The sequence below is a fragment of the Triticum aestivum genome, chromosome 6B, assembly GCF_018294505.1.
Source record: "Triticum aestivum cultivar Chinese Spring chromosome 6B, IWGSC CS RefSeq v2.1, whole genome shotgun sequence".
Taxonomy (NCBI): Eukaryota; Viridiplantae; Streptophyta; class Magnoliopsida; order Poales; family Poaceae; genus Triticum; species Triticum aestivum.
Genome location: NC_057810.1, coordinates 641787068 through 641806315, shown reverse-complemented (window position 1 = coordinate 641806315; position 19248 = coordinate 641787068). Strand labels below are relative to the sequence as shown.

Sequence of the window (19248 nt, the reverse complement as noted above, 5' to 3'; positions counted from 1 at the left end):
ATATTTGTGTGAGAATCTTGTGGCTTTTCAATTAGTTGACAGTGGAAGAAGGTTCCTGGCTTGTGCACACAAGGTTTGTAAAATTCTCGATAAAAGTGTCATTTTAATTTCATTTCAATTAGTTGATAGTGGTAGAGTGGCTAGCTACTGCTATAGTGCCATTTTATCTAAAGATTTGCAGGTAACTGAATTTTTTCACTAAACTGAATCTTTGTTTGGATGATAGGAAGTACCTAAATGCACCTATGTGGAATGGATTGACCCTGAGTGGCCTTATGCATTGAAGATGAGCCTAGCTACCATATGGAGCATGTATGAAGAGGAGAAAAAACAGAGGCTAACACTAAATGCGTTGAGAGCTGAAGAGAACTTGAAGATCATGGAAGAGAAGACAAAAATGGAGAATGAGCTGAGACATTTCAAGCTTGATTTTGCCAAGATGGTGGCTGAAAAGGAGCAGGCAATGAGCCAATTAAGCATCACACAAATTGCTCTGGATGATCTAAAGGAAGAGCTTGAGAAGAAGAAGAGCACTAACAAATCAGTAACAAATATTCATCAGTTATTCAGGGCTAAGACAGAGAAAGATAGGGACCAAGTCATGCAGGAGAGGGATCAATTGAAGCAAGAGAAGAGAAAGCTTGAGTACATGATTGGTAACTTATTCAAACACAAAGAGGAGACCAAAGAGAAGATAAGGAAGCTTAAGGGGATACTAAATGATTTTGACTGGTCTTATTTTGTTCTTGTCCCAGTGTAAACTGAATTTGTCTCAGTATGTTGTGAAATGGATTTGGTTGTCAACTGAATTTATCTTGCCTGTCAACTAAATTTTAAGTGCAATGGATTTGGTTGTCAACTGTAATATGTTGTGAAATGATTAGAATTGAATTAACATGTTGTGTTGTTGTTTAAACAAAGAAGTAGCATAACAACATTGGTACATATTCAACATACCAAGATAAGATTGGTACATAACTCCAGTCTTCATATTACTTGATCAATTATACATTACAACCATCACAACATGCAACCATTACAACCATCACAGCATGCATCCAAACCCAAAACAAGTACTTAATCTACTTAGTGTACTCACTGAAGAACAATTTCACATACCACTAATTTGACTACATCTCACTTCTTCATAACTACTATGAAACACAGCACACAAAGCACCATAATAGCAGCCATACCAGCTTTAGCAGCACTAAGGATTTCTCTACCTAATCCAAGCAGCATAGCAACTTGCTGCTTGGTAGCAAAGTTATTCTCACTAGGGGTGCCAAAAGACCCAAAATCTACTCTACCAGCACCTCTCCCAGCCATGCCCCTTCCAGCTATGCTTCTTGTGTTCATTGCTTTAGTCCTCTTCCTCTCAAGCTCCTCCCTTTTATCATTAGCTGCTCCTATTGCATCCACAACAGCATCACCAACAAGAACTGTCGTGGAATTGTCACGTCAGATGTCCTCATGAAAGGACTTAATTGTGGAGCCATCGCAACTAGGAAGCTTGAAGGGGTTAATCGGGACAAAGGACACGAGAAGGTTTATACTAGTTCGGCCCCTTACGGTGAAGGTAAGGCCTACGTCTAGTTGGGTTGGTATTGATGTTTCGATGACCAGGGAGCGAGATATGCTATGCCCGGTTCTCGATGAGTTGTTTCTTACCCTAAGCCACCAGCAGGTCGTCCCCTTATATACACGGGTTTACGCCCTGTGGCCTACAGAGTCCCGGCTGGCTTATAACAGTGTCCGGCTCGGTGACTAGTTAAAACTACCTTATGATACAAGTCATACCATTATGGCGGTTTACTACAATGGGCCTTAAGTCGCCTGTGGGCTTTAAGCCCTCTATGAACCGCCATCTTCATGCTTTGGTCTTAGGCCTTCTCTCTGGTAGTCTTCTTTACGTAACCCGGCCCCTCCTGGGCGGCTTACTCAAATAGTTATATCCCCAACATTAGGCCCCAGATTGATTTGAACCTGTTCATGTCAATCTTAAAATACCTCATGGAGCTATCCTTAGTCCTTTGTCTTGCATGAAGGTTTTAACCCGCCGTGACGTCATCATCTGGATCCGGGTTAAGTCTTCGTGACGTCATCTTCAATAAAACTTATTTTTACTCCGTCATATCTTCCAAGGATCTTTGCCTTTACTGACCATCTCGAGAATCGAGGCGTCGGGGCCGCTGGATAATGATGTTTTGGTCTCCTCGTTTCTCGCGCCATCTCGGTCAGTCTTCCCTTATAAATAGAGCGACCTAGGTCTTTCACTCCTCCTCCTCTCAGTCATCCTCTTCCTCTTCTTCCTCTCGAGCTCCGCCGCCGCCGCCGTCGAACCCCTCGTCTTCACCGACTCGAGGCGTTGCATCAACCTGACTCTGACCAGAGATCGACGGCGAACCTCCACAGCTCGTCCGCCTCCGTGAGTTCTTCTCCTTCCCTTTCTTAGATCTGCATTGAGACTTTGCCGAGTTCGTCGGCGTTCATCACCGCCCGATGCAAACCCTCACTAGTTCTTACCCCCAATGCCCTGTTCAGATCGTAAAAATTACGTAGAACTGCTGCGGTACTTGTTTGTGTTAATCTTGCATAGAAATAGATCTCATTTCCCTTGTTTGGAAACCCTCTTCGAGTGTATGAACTTCTCTGCCCTGTTTTTAGGTCTAGAAAATTTTCCTTTCAGAGCAATATTTTGATCCAGATAATAACTGTCATCTGTGAAACTTGTTTTTATCACCCGGAAAACTTCTTTCTGGTAAATGCCCTTAAACACAACTGTCGAGGTGTCAGGTTTAAATAAATGACACAGAACCTTAGTTGCTCCTCATGACCTGAAGAATTTTCAACTGCGCTTGATACTTGTAGCGGCTTAAATATTGTTGCACAGTCATCCTTATATCATTAGGCCCCTCCTTAAGCCGCCACCTTGAATAATTAGGATTTTCCTCCCTGGTTAAAATTGAACCGGATCTTCTTATTTTATCATAGGCCAACTGTTGTCATGGCTCCTAAGGCGGCCAAGGCCCCTGTAACCTGCAATTGGGTCCCATCCACAGTTACCAAGAGTAAACTGGCTGAGTTCGTGAAATCTGGCCACCTGCCAAAAAAGGAGGTCATGTCTTATCGTGTCCCTGACCCGTCTGAAGAGAAGCCTCATCCCAAAGAAGGGGAGGTGATAGTTTTTACGGATCACATGAGCCGGGGATTTGCTCCTCCCGGTTCAAAATTCTTCAGGGAGGTTTTGAATTTCTTTGATCTTAGACCTCAAGACATCGGACCCAACTCCGTGTCAAATATTTGCAATTTCCAAGTCTTCTGCGAGGTGTACCTGGGAGAAGAGCCAAGTCTGCTATTGTTCAGGGAACTTTTCTACATGAACCGGCAAAATGAACGTGCCAACGGGCCGATTCTTGAGCTTGGCGGCATCTCAATCCAGCGACGGAGAGATTGCCTTTTTCCTTATGTTGAGCTGCCGAGTCACCCAAAATCTTGGAACCAAACGTGGTTCTACTGTCAGGACACTTCTCCGGCTGATGAGAAGCCTCTGCCCGGCTTTCGCGCCCTGCGCCTTGAATCCAACCATCCGCTACCAGACAAACTGACGGCCGTTGAACGTCTGCCTCTCAACCCTACCATCAAGAAGATCAAAGCTCTCTTGGGAAATGGCTTAAACGGCGTTGATCTGGTCCGAGTCTGGGTCACCTGGCGAGTACTTCCATTAAGCCGCCGTTCTGGCTTAATGTGTACGTATATAGGCGAAAAAGATGACTCGTTACGCCATAGTCCCAATGACTTACCAGAGGATGTGGTGGAGGCTACGACCCAGTCACTGCTGAAGGAGGGCACTGTGACGAGTAACACCTTCGGCTTACTTCCCTTTTGCAACAAGAACCCGACCCCTGCAGTAAGTTATCAATCTTAACAAATACTCTTTGCTATTTTTACCTTCTTTGGTACTCATAATTCCTTATCTTTTCCCACAGGCCGATGATAACTTCCGGAAGGCCAAATATGATCATGAAGCTCCAAAACAAGCCAGGGAAGCCAAGAAAGCCAAAAGGAAAGCCGCCAAGACGGGAACCTCGAAGAAAAAGAGACCCAGCGCCTCCGACATATTCAGATTGGAGGATAGTTCTTCGGATGATGAAGAGGTAATCTTTAAATTTTCTTAATTCCCTTGTTATTACCTGTCTGACATTCTATCCCTTCAGGAGGATACGGGGAACAGTCAAGCAGCCAATGAAGAGGTAACTATAATCTCCTCCGACTCAGAGCCTTTGCCAAAGCAAAAGATCCGAAGGGTGACCCGGAAAGTAAGATTTTCACATGCTCTTGCTTATCAAGATCCTCAATTTCTTTTGAAGCAACAACAGCTTGAGAACCGGAGGCAGACCCGGAACAACAAGGATGCGGAACTCTCCTCTGGCTTACCTGACGTAACCAGGAAGCGTCGAACAGAGGTTATCTCTGATTTACACTCTGTTTTACCTTTAGCGGGCTTAATTCGTCATCCTCTTAATTCGTCTGACTCCAATTATCAGGATACCTCTCCTTCTTCCAGTGAATCCATGCAGTCAAACATGCCGGCTTTCAAAACTGCTCCCGGGTAATGTAACCTTATGTACCTTGAATTTTACTTTACCCATGCTTGCATATTCATCCTTCTGCCTTTGTTAACAGCATGCAAGTAAAACCCAGCAAGAGGGCGAAGAAGAATAAGCCGTCCCAAGACCCGATTATAACTGAACCAGGGATTAATGCATCTGCTCCAGACAGTTCTGTCCATCAGCCGCCACCTGATCCGGCTTCTGATATTTCAGTGCCAACTTCTGATCCGCCTGCTGAAGATACTCTCAACACAAATGACCCGGAGACTCCTAGCCCGGTCAAGACAAATGAACCGGAAGTGGAGATTGTGAGGTCTCAGTTTGTTGAACCAGGGCGGCCTACCGTCCTTGCCAAATGCTCCGCCAAGGAAGAACTTGCCGAACGCCGAAAAGCCAAGCAGGACATTACTGATTACACTCACTTAAGCATTGGTGATATAGTCTCGGGCTATTTGAATCAAGTGCATAATAGTCGTGACCTGGAAATTGACATGGTAAAACAAATACAGCACAAATCTGAGGTATAACTTATACTTTTTACCTGAGTATTACATACTGTACCAGCCCCCAAGTCTATCGCTTATGAATAAATATGCTGTAGACTTAGAAATCTGCTTTACTTATTAATTGAACCGGTTCAAAGAGAATATATTTAACCCGGTTATAACATGATAGTTGTAAATTTGCAATATACATTAGTCCCCAAGTGTCAAGTATCTTTACTTGTAAAGTGCTTGAGACTTAATATGTGTGACCCGGTAGGATAGGTTTAAAATTCTTCAGCATACATTAGCCCCCAAGTGCCAAGTATCTTTACTTGTAAAGTGCTTGGGACTTGAATGTTACCTTACTATAATCCTTACCATAACCTGGTGTCAATGCAGGCTGCCATAAGTCAGTTTGAATCGGAGTCGCTGTCCTGAAGAGCCGTCTGGAAACTCAAGAACTTGAGACGCAGAAGGCTAACTCCAAATTTGAATTCAGTGTCTCTGAAAATGAGAAGCTGAAGAAGAATTTTGAGTCGGAGAAGAAAACTTGGGCTGATGAGAAGGCTTCCCTGGTGACTCGGGCCGAAACAGCAGAAGCATCCCTTGCAGAAGCAACAACCGAGCTGTCCGACTTAAAACAGCAGATATCTCAAATGGTCTCAGCCATCTTCGGTAAGTTATCGTGCAAAACTTCCAACCTTGTAACCTTACAATGACTATGGTAATAATTACTTCCGGCTGACTGTTATACTTGTGCACATACAGGCCCCAGGAGTATCAACCTAAAGCAAAACATGCTGATCAAGCTTAAAGCAGTTTACACCTTAGTGGAACAGCTATACTCCGGGTCACAACGTGCCTTGGCCGTTGTAGCTTTATCAACTCCACATCCCCGCCTTCTGCAAGACGTATTGAAGAGCCTCGCTTTTCTTCCTCAGCGGATCCAAGACTTAAGGCGGGCGTCCTCAAGAGCCGGAGCCGTAGCCGCATTGAGCCGGGCTAAAGCATGGCTCCCAGAACTAGACCCGGCCGACCTTGCCCTTGGATACCCAAGTCTGAAGGAGGATGGCACTGCATTTGACGACCATGACTTCACCGCCTGCGTCAAAGCCATACGTCCCGTGGCAACCCTTATTGGAAATGATACTGACCTTAGCAAGTATGCGCCGGCTTACGACAGTGAGAACCGGAGAATTCCAAACACTCCATATGATCAAATCAGCCTGATCCCTCCGATTCGTAAGCATACTTTTGCCCCTGAAGTGGATCCAACTGGTTTAATAGATGATGAAGCTGAGTTTGAAGCCTTGAGCGGCATTGACTGGGCCTCATCAACTTTCCAGGACAAAACAGCCGACGGAGAAGCGGAGAAGGATAACCCGGAGGCTTCAAGCCCGCCGAAGGAGTAAATCGCCAGATGCTTTGCAAAAAACAATGCTTCATTTATTCAGACTTGGGGAGTCCTGTAATAGGGTAGAAAAACCTCTCAACTTTGTCATGCCTTCGCGCATGTTTATGGCGCTTAATACTTTCATAAGCCGCCATTGCTATATACTTCTAGCTTATGTTGACCGTTTGCCTCCCTGATGTTAAATTTGCTTGTCTTATCCTGCACATAAAACAAACAAAACTCCCTTGGCGGTTTATCACACCGGGTGTCACATAAGGTATTTGTAACCCGGAAACGAACCAAAGGCACCCTACACAGGCCAGTTTACAACTATATTGTTCCTAAGCATAAACATAATAGCATGCCTGCAATCCCTTGATAACCTTTCCTGCTTATTTGATGCTCACCTGGTACTTAACAACCTGGTGTGACCAATATTAAACCGGAAAGACAAAAAACATCTCATAATGTTTTCCCAAAGTCTCAAGATAGTCAAAATAATTTACAGGCTTCTGATTCGAATGCGATCAGTAAACCGTTCCAAAGGGGTTAAGCTAAGATTCGGATACGATCATATAGCCCCCAGTGGCTTGGCGATGCCAATCAAGTGGGTATCGACAGCTATGTTCTCTTTGGTTCGAATACGACCTATGTTTGAACAGGAAGCCCCCAAGTGACCATAAGATTTGTTTAATGACGCTGATTCGTATACGATCCACGTCAGACCCAAAGGGGTTAAGCTATGATTCAAATATGATCAAGAAGCCCCCAAGTGGGTTTGGCAGTATGCCGATCAAGCGGGTATCGACAGCTATGTTCTCTTTGGTTCGGATACGACCTATGTTTGAACAGGAAGCCCCCAAGTGATCATGGCTAGATTCAGATATGATCATAAGCCGGTCCAAAGGGAAAGCCGGATTCAGATATGATCCGCTCCCTGTTGGTTGTTTCCACCATCTGACAAAAAGACATATAAACTTTTGAGGGTGAAAAAAGGACAGAGGTCCTGCTTTATTACTTTATATAATATGTACATTGTCAAAAAATATATACATCTTACGAGCCGATGGCTTAAGTATAGTAAGGCCGAAGATGGGCTATATTCCACGGCCGGCGGGTCTCCTCCTCCGACTTACGTGAGTCTTTGTATTCTCGAATATTAACGAGGTAGTATGACCCGTTGTTTAGATTCTTGCTGACCACAAAGGGTCCCTCCTAAGGAGGGGATAGCTTGTGCATATTGGACTGATCCTGGATGAGCCGGAGCACTAAGTCGCCTTCCTGAAATGTTCTGCTTCTGACCCGGCGGCTGTGATAGCGACGAAGGTCTTGCTGGTAAATCGCTGAGCGGGCTATTGCCAAGTCTCGCTCCTCATCCAACAAGTCAAGTGCCTCCTGTCGAGCTTTTTCATTATCAGCCTCAACGTAAGCCGCCACCCGGGGCGAATCGTGTCGGATATCACTTGGCAGAACTGCCTCTGCTCCATAAACCATGAAAAAAGGTGTATAACCCGTGGATCTGTTAGGCGTAGTGTTGATGCTCCACAGCACAGAGGGTAACTCTTCCACCCAACAACCCGGAGTCCGCTGTAAGGGGACCAAGAGCCGTGGTTTGATACCCCTTAAAATTTCCTGATTAGCTCTTTCTGCTTGACCATTGGATTGAGGATGAGCAACAGCCGAAACGTCAAGCCGGATATGCTCTCGTTGACAGAACTCTTCCATTGCACCCTTGGAGAGATTAGTGCCATTATCAGTTATGATGCTATGTGGAAAACCAAAACGAAAGATCACATTTTTGATGAACTGAACCGCCGTGGCCGCATCACACTGACTGACCGGCTCTGCCTCAATCCACTTTGTAAATTTATCCACTGCCACCAGGAGGTGTGTCTTTTTGTCCTTAGACCTCTTGAAGGGTCCCACCATGTCAAGCCCCCAGACTGCGAACGGCCAAGTAATTGGAATCATCCTCAATTCTTGAGCCGGCACATGAGCTCGTCATGAGAATTTTTGACATCCGTCACATTTGCTAACAAGGTCCTCCGCATCAGCATGAGCCGTCAGCCAATAAAAACCATGACGGAAGGCCTTGGCCACCAGAGACTTTGAGCCGGCATGGTGACCACAATCTCCTTCATGGATCTCTCGAAGTATCTCTTGACCCTCTGCAGGTGACACACAACGCTGGAACGCCCCTGTGACACTGAGGTGATGTAACTCGCCATTAACAATTGTCATGGATTTGGACCGCCTGACAATTTGTCTTGCCAAGGTCTCATCCTCAGGCAGCTCTCCCCGGGTCATATAAGCCAAGTATGGCAATGTCCAATCTGGGATGACGTGAAGTGCGGCCACCAACTGTGCCTCCGGGTCTGGCACTGCAAGCTCTTCCTCTGTAGGTACCTTGACAGAAGGATTATGCAGAACATCAAGAAAGGTGTTAGGCGGTACCGGCTTACGCTGAGAGCCCAACCGGCTTAACGCATCAGCCGCCTCATTCTTCCTTCTATCAATGTGCTCCACCTGATATCCTTTGAAGTACCCAGCTACAGCATCTACTTCACGATGATAAGCCGCCATAAGGGGATCCTTAGAATCCCACGTGCCTGAGACCTGTTGAGCCACGAGGTCTGAGTCGCCCAAGCACCTTACCCGGCTTAAATTCATCTCCTTAGCCATCCGGAGACCATGGAGCAAGGCCTCGTATTCAGCTGCATTGTTAGTACAGGGAAACATGAGCCGGAGCACATAACGAAATTTGTCACCTCGAGGGGAAGTTAAAACAACTCCAGCCCCTGATCCTTCTAACTGCCTGGACCCATCAAAGTGAATAGTCCAATATGTATTGTCCGGCTTCTCCTCAGGTGCCTGCAACTCTGTCCAATCATTGATAAAGTCCACCAAGGCCTGAGATTTGATGGCAGTACGGGGCATATACTTCAAATCATAAGGCCCAAGCTCAATAGCCCACTTGGCGATTCGTCCTGTGGCCTCCCTATTCTGAATGATGTCTCCCAAAGGAGCTGAACTTACCACCGTTATAGGATGAATTTGGAAGTACTGCTTCAGCTTCCGGTTTGCCATGAACACACCATAAACAAGCTTCTGCCAATGTGGATACCTTTGTTTAGACTCAATGAGCACCTCGCTGATGTAGTAAACCGGCCGTTGAACCGGATGCTCCTTGCCTGCCTCCTTACGCTCCACCACGATGGCAACACTGACGGCCCGCGAGTTAGCATCCACATATAACAATAGCGGCTCTCTATCAATGGGAGCCGCAAGAACTGGTGGCTCAGACAATTGTCTCTTTAAATCTTCAAAGGCAGTGTTAGCAGCATCGCTCCAGACAAAAGTGTCTGTTTTCTTCATCATCTGATATAGCGGCAAGGCCTTCTCCCCTAACCGGCTTATGAACCGGCTTAAAGCAGCAACACGTCCCGCCAGGCGCTGAACATCATTGATACACGCCGGCTTAGCCAGAGAGGTAATCGCCGTGATCTTCTCCGGATTAGCTTCAATGCCTCTGTTTGACACCAGAAAACCCAAGAGCTTGCCTGCAGGTACACCAAACACACACTTGGCCGGGTTAAGCATCATCTTGTAAACCCGGAGATTGTCAAAGGTCTCTCTCAAGTCAGATATTAAGGTTTCCTTTTCTCTGGATTTCACCATGATGTCATCCACATAAGCATGAACATTACGCCCAATCTGATCGTGCAAACAGTTCTGCACACATCGCTGATAAGTCGCCTGGGCACTCTTGAGTCCAAACGACATAGATACATAACAGAAGGCCCCAAACGGAGTGACGAAAGCTGTCTTCTCCTGGTCCTTAACTGCCATCTTGATCTGATGATAACCAGAGTAAGCATCCAAGAAGCTCAAACGTTCACAACCCGCCGTAGCATCAATGATTTGATCAATACGGGGGAGAGCAAAGGGATCAGCCGGACAAGCCTTGTTTAAGTCCGTGTAATCCACACACATCCGCCAAGTTCCGTTCTTCTTGAGCACCAACACCGGGTTAGCCAACCACTCCGGATGAAAAACTTCAACAATAAACCCGGCCGCTAAGAGCCGGGCAACCTCCTCTCCAATAGCTTTCCGTCTCTCTTCGTTGAACCGTCGGAGAAACTGCCTGACCGGCTTATACTTCGGATCAATATTGAGAGTGTGCTCAGCAAGTTCCCTCGGTACACCCGGCATGTCAGAAGGTTTCCATGCAAAGATGTCCCGGTTCTCACGGATGAACTCGATGAGCGTGCTTTCCTATTTAGGATCCAAATTGGCACTGATACTGAACTGCTTAGAGGCGTCTCCCGGGGTAAAGTCAACGAGCTTTGTCTCGGCGGCCGATTTAAACTTCAACGCCGGGTCATGCTCGGTAGTTGGTTTCTTGAGGGAGGTCATATCCGCCGGGTCAACATTGTCTTGGTAAAATTTAAGCTCCTCCGCGGCACAGGCAGTCTCAGCGTAAGCCGCGTCGCCTTCTTCACATTCCAAGGCCACCTTTCGACTCCCATGCACAGTGATGGTGCCCTTGTAACCCGGCATCTTGAGCTGTAAGTAAACATAACACGGCCGTGCCATGAACTTAGCATAAGCCGGTCGCCCAAACAAAGCGTGATATGGACTCCTGATTTTGACCACTTCAAACGTCAATTTCTCAGCCCTGGAATCATACTCATCTCCAAAGGCCACCTCCAATTCAATCTTGCCAACTGGGTAAGCCGACTTGCCTGGAACCACCCCGTGGAAAACAGTGTTGGATGTTCTCAGATTCTTCTCAGTCAACCCCATGCGCTGGAAAGTATCATAATAGAGGATATTGATGCTGCTACCTCCATCCATCAGTACCTTAGTGAATTTATATCCACCAACCTGGGGTGCTACCACCAAGGCTAACTGACCCAGATCATCAACTCATGGAGGGTGATCCTCTCTGCTCCATATGATGGGTTGCTCTGACCACCTCAAATAACGAGGAATTGCCGGCTCAACCGAATTTACGGCCCTCTTAAGAACCTTCTGGTCACGTTTGCATAAGCTAGTGGTAAACACATGGTACTGCCCACCACTCAACTGTTTTGGATGGCTCTGATAACCCGACTGTTGCTGCTGTTGTCCTCCCTGACCAAATTGCTGCTAATTATTTCCACCCGGCTGTCCCTGGAAACCGGAATTTGAACCACCACCCGGGCCATGAAAGCCGGCAGCCCCTGAACCGCCGCCCAATCCATGACCACCATCAAAGGTATTGGAATTTTTAAACGCCTTCATGATCGCGCAATCCTTCCACAGGTGTGTAGCGGGGTGCTCCCGGGTGCCGTGTTTCGGGCAAGGCTCATTGAGTAGCTGCTCAAGAGATGGGCCTGACCCGCCGGATCGAGGCCACTTACCCTTACGTCTCTGATTGTTACCCTGTGTATTAGCATTGGCTACAAGTTCCGGGTTGGCGTCCGCCTTACGCTTATTGCCGCTCTGATTCCCCGGGTTGTGTTGTTGACCCTTTCCATTGCCGTTCCTTTTTCCCTTCCCTGTCTTCTCATCATCAGACGCAGGATCCTTGGTACTATCAGAATCGGCATATTTAACTAAAGCCGCCATCAGCGTGCCCATATCCCTGCAGTCACGCTTAAGGCGCCCTAGTTTCTGCCTCAGCGGCTCAAAGCTGCAATTTTTCTCCAACATGAGGACTACAGAGCCGACATCCATCTTATCAGATGAATGAATTATCTCCTTGACCCGGCGTACCGAATGGGTGGTGGATTCGCCTTCCCCCTGCTTACAATTCGTCAAGTCCACGATTGACATAGACTGCTTACAGGTGTCCTTGAAGTTCTGGATGAAACGGGCTTTTAACTCCTCCCACGAACCAATGGAATTGGGTGGTAAACTCTTTAACCAAGACCGGGCCGTTCCATCTAACATCATGGTGAAGTATTTAGCCATTGCCGCGTCATTGACTTCCAACAGCTCCATGGCCATCTCATAGCTCTCAATCCAGGCTCCAGGTTGTAAATCGGCCGTGTAATTTGGCACTTTTCGAGGTCCCTTGAAGTCATTGGGCAGGCGCATGTTACGCAAAGCCGGTATCAAACAAGGAACACCACCGGTTCTGGTGGCTACTCCCATCTCAGTGGAAGTCGTTGGATACTCTGTAACATTCTGACGTGCCGCCTGTTGAGCCGCCAGCTGAGCCGCCCGCTCGTTCTCCTAACGTACTCGGTCCTGCACCGGGTTATAGCCACCATGTTGGTCGCGGCGCTGGGCATTTCTTGAAAAAGCTTCAGACTCCACGTGCCTGCTGTAACTCGGACTCCGGTTCTGACGAGGCGGTGCTAACCAAGGCGGAGGAGTTGAATGAATCCTATCCCAGCTGTAAGAATAGGTCTCTTGCTAAGCCAGGGCCGTCTGGACAAGTTTCCTGATTCTCCGGGTCTCCACCGCTGTTGGATCATCACCATCCACTGGGAGAGCCTCCAGACGCGCTGATGCTACGATTAAGTTCTCCATGGGGTTGGAAAAGTGACCCGGCGGTATCGGTACATAACGTGGCGGTGCCATGCTCACATGAGAAGGCGGCATCTCTCGATGCTGAGCCGATCCTCCTGCTCTGGATGTCATAAGCTGATTGGCATCTGGTGGGTTACTTGGGTCGGCTCCGGGTGTAGCGAAAAGAACCCGAGGGTCATAATTCGGAGGTAACAAGGATTGGGTCTTCTGGTGTCTCGTCCTCATTACCTCATTGGACGTGTTTAAGCTCATCGTGAGCTGGTAAGCCTCTGACTGCAACCGTTGTGCCCGGGCGTCGAGAGCCGCCTGCTCTGTAGCTAGTCTAGTATCCTCAGCTGCCAAGGCCTCCTTGGCCTGAGCTATCTCCTCACGTACCCGTGCCACCTCCGCGTCATGCTCATCTTTGTTCATAGGGATAACCGTGGCGGTTAACAGGGTCGTAAGCTTGTCCATGAGGTCTATCAGCACTTGAGCCGGCGGGCGCACAGGGCCTCCTGCCCTGGCCGCTCCTATCCCGGACGTAACTGCAGTAGTGGCTGTAGATTTTTGACCGGGTTGAGTCCCGGCCATGAAGACTCCTGCACAATTCGACGACTCACAGGGGTCCGGAATACTAAAGCCATCAGAACAACCCCCGAGCACACCATCTTGAACTTAATACAGAGAATCTGTTGAACCGGAGGACGAATCACCGTCAGAGTGGACGGCCGTCTCACCACCATCTTCAGGACTTTCGGAAAGCTCTTCTCCGTGGACACAGCCCACAAAGACACGCTTCATGCCGGGTTGAGCCCGGGCGGTTTTCGCACGCTGAGCCGTCTCGACGAGGTCGGTGGAGTTGTCCGGCTTAGGCCCCGGCTCGCCAATCCGGCCGATGAAGATGTGGGTCCCTTCAAAGGGGACCCGATACCCGTACTCAATTGAGCCGGCGTCGGGGCCCCAGCCTTCGTCGTCGATGTAGATCTTGCCGCGACGACTCTTGGTCATCCGGCCCACTACGTATCCCTTGAGCCCTTCGAAGTTGCCCTTCAAGAACTCAAATCCACCGTGCGCTGGCCCCACGGTGGGCGCCAACTGTCGTGGAATTGTCACGTCAGATGTCCTCGTGAAAGGACTTAGTTGTGGAGCCATCGCAACTAGGAAGCTTGAAGGGGTTAATCGGGACAAAGGACATGAGAAGGTTTATACTAGTTCGGCCCCTTACGATGAAGGTAAGGCCTATGTCTAGTTGGGTTGGTATTGATGTTTCAATGACCAGGGAGCGAGATATGCTATGCCCGGTTCTCGATGAGTTGTTTCTTACCCTAAGCCGCCAGCAGGTCATCCCCTTATATACACGGGTTTACGCCCTGTGGCCTACAGAGTCCCGGTCAGCTTATAACAGTGTCCGGCTCGGTGACTAGTTAAAACTACCTTATGATACAAGTCATACCATTATGGCGGTTTACTACAATGGGTCTTAAGTCGCCTGTGGGCTTTAAGCCCTCTATGAACCGCCATCTTCATGCTTTGGTCTTGGGCCTTCTCTCTGGTAGTATTCTTTACGTAACCCGGCCCCTCCTGGGTGGCTTACTCAAATAGTTATATCCCCAACAAGAACCCTATGTTCAACAAGATGCTGCACATATTCTAGCTCCTAACGCCAGAAATCACAGGTGACGTGAGAAACAGAGGAAACACAACATATTCAGTTAACTGAAAAAGTCCAGTTAACTATGAAGTTTAGTTAACTATTATTGATCACCAACCTAATGCAGTACCAACCTAATGCTAGTTAACTAAATTCAACCTAATGCAGTCTTATAGATCACCTACTTACAGATCGATCTGATGCAAAACCAGTGAAGAAAGATCTACGACACAGGCTTAAAATCGAACATATCAAAGGCAGAGGAAGTTGACCTGGAGTCTGGTGCACCTATAGACCGAGTTATACCTGTAGTTGACCGGGTGGAGCCAAACCGAAGGAAGAGCAAAAGGGCGAGGCCACACCCGGCTTCAAATAGGAGGGGGGCTTAGCTCTGGATCCTGCCTGCTTGCAGAAATGAATGGATCAGAAAGGGGGCTAGGTTCTATTTCCGGGCCGGGCAGGAGGTGAAGACAAGAAGAAGAAGAGAAGTGCGCCTTCCCGATAAGGAAGAGGATAAAAAGGTGCTGTCATCTATCTCGACCTGTTTCCTGAGGCATTGGAAATGAAGACCGGCTCAGAGAATCACTGGCGTGCTTTCTCTCCCCCATCGTTTCGCCAACAAAGAAGTCATCCTTGACTTGACTATTGACCATTCCATCCCTACTGAGCCGCCTCTTCGAAGTATTTACCTCTGCCTTTCTTTTTTGAGAACATACCCTTCAAATCAAAAAGAAAAAAAGAAAGAAAAGTTCCTCGTCTGTGATTTAATCGGCCCTAAGGGAGTTTACTCGACCCATTCTCCAGTCTCCCGCACTGCTCAAGTGTGCGACTCCGTATGAGGACCTCCTTCCCTTTTGCTCTGCCCACTCTCCGTTCACACGGTTATCAAAGCGGAGGAAGGGCGGGCAGCAGGTACCACGAGCCCTCTGTCCCACACATCTATCAAGAAGCAAGTGTAGTTCACCGGTTCCACCGAATGCTCCTATCTCTCGGCAAAGATCGTGTGAGTGTGCAGTTATGCTTCGGATGCTTCGCCATGGAATAGATCGATTCAGTTCCCCTTCTTTTCCGGTGCACTCGCTTTGTATCTCCGACACACAAGGAAGGACGCGGTGGGAAGAAAGCTGCCCTAGCCTCTGTCCGGTCGATCATTCCGCTGGCATCTTGCATTCACGCCTCCGTTTGACTGCCGCTCGGGAATGTAGTTGTAGATACGTGAGTCTTAGTGGGTCGTTGGCTCCACCTCTTATCTCCTTCTACGACATGCTGTAGTCGTCGCCATATTCAATATGTCACTTAGTCATATCTGCCTCGCAGCGGGTCAGCACCTCCGAAAGAAAGGGAGGGAGGACTTCATTCAGTGACTCCGCGATCGCCCTCTAAACGATCAAAATAAGGTAAAGCTTGAAGATAAGTTTTGTACTCGATTAATTTCTCAGTCCCTCTAGTCGGGTGGGCGCCGGCCGGCCGGATCCCCCTGAAAACCGTACGTGCGGGTCTCCCCGCATGCGGCTCACGCCATTTGAGGTGGCCCAGCCCAGCATTCATTCTAAAATCCTGTAGTGAAATTGAGACTGCTCGACCTCGGAAGCAAATTCGCGTGTAGGCAGCGCTGTCTTAATACCGTTGACTGTATCTATTCATTGATACATTGGCTCGCTCCCCCCCTCTTTTTTCCAGAATGAATGAGCCGCTCGGACCTTCCATTTCCGTCAAATGACCCGGCTTCCCCTGGCTCTTCCACCGTCCGGGCTCCCTTTCCTCCCTATGCTCCCCCGGCGCAGGCCCACCACGCTTCGCGCCTGCGGCGTTTTCGCCAGACGGTCTTTGCCAGTAGTGCCATCCTCCCCGCAGGCTGTCTGTATGGGTGGGTTGTCCCTTGCTGCTACGTTCTGTTAGGCGCTATGAATTACAGGAAATTCAGTGGTTGACTTGGACAGCAGGCGGGTTACACGTTCCACTGTGCCGAGATGTGAGGTGCAGGTGGTGATGATCACCCCGGGGTATGCGCTAGCGCCCTTGACGGGCACTCCAGGACCCGCCTACGCTCGTGAAAACCCAGGTCGGTCCTCCGACCAGATGTGTGGATAACGAGGCCACCTTCACAACCTTCTCCCTTCTATCTTTATCCAAAGTCAGGTAGGGCGGTTCGCTTGAGTTGCTCAACCGTCCCTTTGCCCGGTGCTCATGACGCGCTACGGAACCTCCACCGTGCTAGCGGCATAGGAGCCTACTCAGCGTCAGCGGCTTCGTGCCGCACTGGAGTGATCCAATATGTGGTTCCGCACGTTCCACCACTTCTCCGTTCATTTCCAATACTGATCGTGAAACACCATGAGCAGCAGGATGTTGAGGTCCGGAATTCGAAGTGAAATTCTTGATTTGCCCGTTCCTAGTCGTCATGGGAAAGAAATAAGAAAGAAATAAGAAAGAGATTATTCCCCTAGAGCTTGTCCAGTACCACCAGTACTCAAAATGCATCTCCGCGCGTCTACCTGGCGCTTTTATTAGCCGCCTTGCATGCAAGCGAAGCGCTATTGGCGGCAATTAATAGCTCACTGAGCGATGATTGATGCAGTCAGTCAGTGCCCTCGATTATTCTATTCCTGATAGAAGGATCATGGCGCCCCGGAAGCATTCCATCCAGCAGCAGCATCTCCTTCAACCACGCGAGGACAAAACTGATGTTAGCTACATTCGAGCGTTCACCGCACAGAGGCGATCTCGAACACTACCTATGATAATAAATCCAAAGGAAAGGTCGACAAAATGATTCAATCTGACTTTCTCGGTATTCTGGATTGAGTAAAAAAGGGATATATGAAGTTCAAGGCCTTGCCAAAACCGTCATGGCCCTATTATGTATAGGCCGTACTAAGCCAATAGCGAATAACAAACTCTTTCCTGCTCCCTCGACCTTAATTAACTCCCCCATCCTGCCAAGCCTCAGCTGCCAGCCCATTGTATCTAAGCACACTGCGGCAAATTGATACAAGTAGCTAAAGATCTCGCATCCGACATCTCCGGCCGAACGGTTAGGCAACACTAGGGCGCCTGGGTCAAAATTCCGCTTACCAAACAAGATGTCGAGAGGCGAACTCTGTAATTCCCCTCCTGCAAAAGTGATAGCGGCTGTAGCATCCGTGTGGAAGAGGGTAAGCTTTCGGCAACACCTTTTTCAGATTGGAAAGGATGAATACTTGTGTTGGGTCCTGCAGACCAGGATAGCCTCAGATCAAAACCTAATAAATGTACCTGGGGTTGATCATATTTTTGGGGCAATAAGTATTCCGGAATTTGAGCGCTTATGTAGCTCAAAACTCTGCCACCTGAATACTTGATTCATTAAGGTCGTCACCCTATACCCGGAAGTCTCTATCGTTTTCTTTGTCTGTTAAGCTTCACAGGGTTGGGACTCCCTAAATCAAACTGCAATCGTTGTTTATCAACCACTCACGACGACACCGAGATCTTCGACTTAGCTCCCACAGGTCATCCACCCGGGGCGGAAGATAACGAAAGGGAGACAAAGTCCTAACTAAATCAACACACAATAACCTCAACCTTCTACCCATTCCATCCATCATATCAGTCGAGTCGAGGAGATTCGTTCTTATCTATAGATAAGGCAAGAGAGAACTTATGACCTCGCGGATGGAGAGGGATTCGAACCCCCGGTATTCCTATCAATACTTCGGTTTTCAAGACCGACTCTTTCAACCGCTCAGACATCCATCCCTGCGCTCGCCCGCCCTATCTATCTGCGCGCTGGCAGGTAGGGGCAACTCTATGTGATTCGCTACGCTTGCTTGCGCCCCACCCCGTAAGCTGACTCTATTGCCTAGCGGTTAGCGACACTTTTCCGGTAGTACGAATCGCTACGCTTCGCTTCTTTCTATATGATAATATGCACCGTCGGTTGCAGCGCTCCCTGCGGGTAATAGCAAGAGAGTGAAGAACGAACGATCCTCAAAAAAGTCAGCAGTGAATGAGTCCGACTCGAGTTCGTGAGTCAAAGGCGTGGCAAGAGAGCGAGTTCGACTCGCGAACGATCCGCAAGTGAAGGACCGATCCTTTAACGCCAGTACTGTTGCGAGACTGGTACTTGGCGGCTCACGAGCAACATATAGAAAAAGGTTGCCCATCACTCCCTCGCTCCTTTTTGAAGGCCCACCGCTCCCCCTTTCTTTAAGTATCTATCCCGGCTTGCATTTTGGGGCGAGTACTACAGTTCCTCCATAATCACACAGAACGCCCAGCTTCGAAGAGCTGCTCTCTCCCCAGTCCACAGCAAGGTGTGGAATCTGGATCTACTGTGTGTTCTGACTCTATTGGATCAAGTCAGATACTAAGCCTTCTACTACTACTACTTAGGAGATCAAATGCTATATTTCAGAGATTGGACTCTCTTACTGTGTTTTTTCAGGGCTGTTCCCGAGCCAGGTTCCCTGGATCCATTCTTACCTAAATGGATGAATGAAGAAGGGGGTATTCCTAGGCACTAGTTATTTTCTTATGTGTGGACTTCGACCTTACAAAGTATGAGTCCGTGCCTTCCTAAGTTGGTCCTGAATTTCCAATGAAGTTTTGATTTTCTCGAGGGAC

At 48.3% G+C, this 19248-nt stretch overlaps 1 non-coding gene and 1 pseudogene across 1 annotated transcript; one reads left to right on the top strand and one right to left on the bottom strand.

Moving 5' to 3' along the window:
* The first annotated feature begins 15366 nt into the window (after positions 1-15366).
* LOC123138439 (uncharacterized) lies at positions 15367-18502 on the top strand (annotated as a pseudogene).
* TRNAS-UGA (transfer RNA serine (anticodon UGA)) lies at positions 18295-18381 on the bottom strand. The gene has a single exon. It is a non-coding gene; the product is annotated as a tRNA-Ser (tRNA).
* Positions 18503-19248: the final 746 nt, after the last annotated feature.